This window comes from Lactuca serriola, chromosome 1 (assembly GCF_051521515.1).
Source record: "Lactuca serriola cultivar US96UC23 chromosome 1, Lser_US96UC23_V15, whole genome shotgun sequence".
Taxonomy (NCBI): Eukaryota; Viridiplantae; Streptophyta; class Magnoliopsida; order Asterales; family Asteraceae; genus Lactuca; species Lactuca serriola.
This window is the reverse complement of record NC_136408.1, coordinates 211364511-211369739: the sequence shown is the minus strand read 5'-3', so window position 1 is coordinate 211369739 and position 5229 is coordinate 211364511. Positions and strand designations below refer to the sequence as shown.

At 31.4% G+C, this 5229-nt stretch overlaps 1 non-coding gene across 1 annotated transcript; it reads left to right on the top strand.

Annotated features, from left to right (window-relative positions):
* Nucleotides 1-1142: 1142 nt before the first annotated feature.
* LOC145080708 (small nucleolar RNA R71) lies at nt 1143-1249 on the top strand. Its single transcript, XR_013695297.1, has one exon. It is a non-coding gene; the product is annotated as a small nucleolar RNA R71 (small nucleolar RNA).
* Nucleotides 1250-5229: the final 3980 nt, after the last annotated feature.

The following is a 5229-nucleotide window of genomic DNA, read 5'->3' as shown; positions in this document are numbered from 1 at the left end:
TTGCTGACGAGTGTCTAACAAGTCTTGTAGGAACTTAGCGTATTCTGGAACTTTTGCAAGTGAATTAATAAAAGGAGTATTAATAGGAATACCCTTCAATTGCTTGATAAACTGCAGATGTTATCTCTCCAGTGGACTAAGATTAGCTCTAGACGGGAATGGAAAAGGTAGTTTATAAGCTGGAATAGATACGAATTTCATCTGTTCAGACCGAGCCCACGACGTGAGCATAGCGGGCTCACGACGTGAACTGGGTATTCTAGCAGATTCTTCAATTTCGAGCTTTGGCTTCTTTGGCATTGGATCAGGCTGCTGTGGCTCCACTTTTAAGGCTTCTAGGAACTCAGAAATGGCCTTTTCTTCAATATCTATGGCCATTACATGAGATTGGGTCTTCTTTTCAGGATTTTTCGGGAACATCTTCTCATTAACCAAAGTGGTAAGTTGACCAAGTTGTACTTCAAGGTTATTGATGGAGGCTTGTTGATTTTTTATTAATGCCTGCTGATCTATCATCATTGCGTGATGATTCTTCATTATAGTTCTTTGTTTTTCCATTGCAGTGTCAGTAGCATTATGTCTTTTTTCTGAAGCTTCCATAAATTTCATCAACTTGGTCTCTAATTCTGAATTCTTCTTAGCTAGTGATTGCTCTCTTTGGTAGAATCCTCTGCCAGTTTGTGTATATTTTTCTTCCTTTTGTTTCTTATATTCATCGTAAGCCAGCCACTCTTTCTTTGGTTTCCTCCAGTCTTCATCATACTTGTCCCCACTCGAATAGCAAAGTTGAGCTTTCTTGTTTCCATATTCATCCAAGTTGCAATCTTTTGTCAAATGTGGGCCACTACATCTCTCGCAACCAACTCGAATTGCATGAATTGATTGGTCCATTTGTGTCAATCTCTTATCCACAGTGTTAAGCATTGCCATCACAGTAGCCATCTATTCAGTTTGTGCATCCCAACTCCTTTCATGCTTTCATTCCTTGGATTGTGGTATTCACGAGAATGTTTTGCAAATTCTTCATCTAATTCCTTGACTTTGCCCGAATTTTTCTTTGTAAGTGGTCCTTGAGAATCAAGGAGTTTCTTGTCATCACATTGACCCCGTCATAGAATATGGACACTTCTTGTTGAGTGTTAAGGTCATGTTAAGGACAATTCCTTAACAACCCTTTATAACACTCCCATGCTTCGTAAAGTGACTCCCCCGGGTTTTGCTCAAAATTGGCTATTGATTTCTTGAGTTTAGCTATCTTGGATGGTGGACAGAATTGGTTTGGAAACTGCTCATGCATTTGAGCCCAAGTAGTTATTGTACCAGGTGTAAGTGCTTTTAACCAATCCTTTGCAGCTCCTTTAAAATTAACAGGAAGCATCCTTAGCAAGACGATATCTCTGTTAACATTCAGGACATTGAAGTCATTAGCAATGTCATTCACTTCATCTAAGTACTTGAACGCATCCTCATGATCTTTCCCATAGAATGGGATATCCTTTAGTGCAGAAAGGATATGTCCTTTCAGCTCGAATGTGGCAGTGGCAGGAATGACAGGTTGTACTAAGCCTGGACCAACGTCATCTCGAATTTTTTTTTCTGTAAGCTCCCATAGACATTTCTTCAATATTCGCCATCTCATTCCTTGGCTCGTTCTCCGGTTCACTTGTATGTAATTCAAATTCAGTCTCGGTATCGTATTCGGACTCGATTTGGAAGGGTATTTGATCCAAGTGTTCAAGCTTGCTCTTGTTCTTTGAAGATGAACTTGACTCCCCCGTTTTCTTCCCCGAATTCTTTGAGAACACTGATTTGAATTCTTGTAAAGGTGTCTTCTTTGGTGTTTGATCTTCTTTCACGCTCTTATCCTTCTTTTTGTGAATTGTAGACTCGGGATCTTCAAGTGGTGGCACCAAAGGTGTGTTAGAACCTCTGGTCATGAACTCCTGAAATAAAATGATAAAACGTAAAAGTGAACTAAGAAAAACGAACTGAAATACACAAAACTAAGGACTTCAGTTCTCACGTCGTGAATCTTAAAGGTTCACATGGTGAATCCTGTAATGTAGAAAAAAATTAAAACAGAAAAGTAACTTCTTGCAGGTTTTACCCTACAAAAAGGATCGATTAATTTAAAGCAAACAAACTAAAAATTATCTAAGTCGTTCCTCGGCAATGGCACCAAAAAATTGATGTGCACAAAAGTACCCACTAATTTTATATTTATAACCTAACTAACTTAACTAACTAAAATGCACCTAGGCAGTGTACCTAGTCGAATTATAGAATAGTTGGGTAAGTCGGGTGTCGATCACAGGGAACGTTGTTGAATAATTAATTTATCTACTACTAAATTAACCTAATTACTAACAAAGGAAGGGTTTTTATCTAATTTTGCAAGTTTAGATAAACTTAATTCTTTAACAAACACAATCAATAAACAAAACACTTCTGTTAGTTCGAGTCCACTTTCACTCAGTGGTTATACATTACTATGACTATTATTGTTGGTTACCAATTAATGAAGTATTAGCAATTTAGTTCTAAATCTACTAATTATTAATCAATTCGTGTAAATCTATGTATGGTCACACAATAGTTAACACATAATCAATTACCAAATAAGATTGGAGCCATGAAAGATTGATTAATCAAAACACAATTACAGTCATAATATGAATTCTCTAGCACAACTTAATTCAATGATTCAATTACTTATCTAAGATTAGTTTGATCTTAGCTCTAATAAACTAGTGTTCACTGAATTATTAGGTATTCAAATTCATGCAGATTTGTATTCACTAACTACACAGAACAAGAATTTAAAGCAATCAAGTATTTAAATTAAACATGCTAGGTAAAATCAATCAACATAAGCATATTACCAACAAGTAAAGTCAAATCTAATGCATTAAAACCATGAGTTCCAGCTTCATCTAGCTAACATAAGCAGCTAGATTTAGCTGGACATAATAACAACTAAACAAACAAAAACTATAATCAAAGACATGTTTAAGTGTACCAATCTATAAACCAATTTATGAACTTCTTCTTCCTTGGTGTTAAAACCAACTTCGAGATCTTCTCTTCCTCTGAAATTCATCTCTAGGATCCCTTCTAAGCCATCCGAAAGTCTCCTAAATCGTAATGGGCAAGGGAATTTATAGTTTTCTGATTTCCTGAGTTCACGTCGTGAACCATAAGGATTCACGTCGTGAATATGAGATAACTGTGTTCGGCAAGCACTCTTCCACCCGCATGCGTATCTTCTAAAACTCTCCACTCACGTTGTGAATTCCTAAGAATTCATGTCGTGAGTACGTCTTTTGGGTGATTTTCCGTTCTTCTTTTCTTCAATCCTCCAAAGTTCCATATTCTGTCAATTTCAGTCCATATCTTCGAAGATGCTTCTATTTGGCTGCAAAATAACAAATTAAACTTATAAGTACCATTATTCTATGTAAATGGCCAAAATATTATTAGAAATGTAATTAAATATTGCCTAAAAATATGTATAAATATGGCAATATCAATGTATAATTTTTTTTAATTAAACTTTGAATTTATTATACTAGTTTCTAAATTTTCTAGATTAAATTATGTATTAATTGTAATAAGTGTTTTAAGTTGATAATATGGATGTGAATACTACCTTTTGTGTATTAAAATATGAATTTAGTGTACTAAGCTGTAAGTTTTGTGTTTTAAACTGTGAATTGATTGTATTAAACTTTGAAATTTCTTCTTAAACTACGAATTGACTGCATTAAGTTGTGAACTTTCTGTTTGATTTATAAATTGACTGGATTAAACTATGAATTATGTGTATGAAACTATAGAGTTTCTTATATTAAGCTATGAATTTTGTGTATAATCTTTGAATTGACTATATAAAGAGTGTTAAGTTGAAAATTTGGTTGTGGATGCATACTTTTTGTATATTAAACTTCGAATTTTGTGTACTAAACTGTGATTTTTGTATTTTAAACTGTGTATTGATTGCATTAAACTTTGTTTTTTTTTTTCTTAGACTATGAATTGACTATATTAAGCTGTGAATTTTGTGTATTAAATTATGAATTGATTTTATTAATATGTGAATAAATGGACATTTAGGTATGATTATTTTATAACTTTTTTGTTTTCTTTTGAAATAATGTAAATTTTATTCACGACTTAGTATATTAAATTCATAATTTAAAATATGAATGATTTATGTATAAAGTTTTTTGTTAATTTTCTTCTAAATATTTATTTTTTGTGTTGTATAAATATGTAAAAATACATCAGTTTTTAATAATAATTTTGTATTAAATTAAAAGTAAGTGAAACAAATGGTTTTATTAGACTGTGAATTTAGTATTTAAGTTATTAATGTATGAATTTATTTACAGATTTGTATTAAGCTGTGAATGAATTGACATTAAGTTGCGATTATTTTATAATTTTTTTGTTTGCTTTTGAAATAATGCAAATTTTATTGACAGCTTAATATATTAAATTCACAATTTAGAATGTAAATGATTTATGTATAATTTTTTTGTTAATTTTCTTCTGAATATATTTAATTTTTTGTGTTGTATAAGCATGTAAGAATACATGAATTTTAATAATAGTTTTGCATTAAATTCAAAACAAGTGAAATAAATGGTTTTATTAGACTGTGAATGTAGTATTTAAGTTATTAATGCATGACTTTATTTACAGATCTGATTTAGAAGAAAATGTTGGTTGCGATACTGGTACAGGTGGTTGGTGGCAGCGTGTGGTGGTGGTGGTATTAGAAGAGTTTGAATTTTTGATTTCTTTTAGTTTGTGAATTATTGTAAAATGATTTGTATTAAGTTGTGAATTTTGTGAACTAAACTATAAATAGACTGTATAAACTTGTAAGTTATAAGTTTTGTGTTTAAATATGAGAGTATATAAAAATGAAATGTATACTGCAAAAATTACAATTTTGCCCTTTTTGTTTCAAAAAGACAAAAAAGTAGGATTTTCACATGTTTAATAAGAATATAATGTAAATATTTACTAACTAATGGGGGTTCTTAGGGTTCTTGATCTTTTGTGGTTCTTATTTAAACTAATATATATATATATATATATATATATATATATATATATATATATATATATATATATATATAATTTTGGGTCTGTTGCAAAATTAAATATTTATCATACAATAAATTCCTAAAATGCTTGTTTAAAATATCAGGTTTGGAGTTG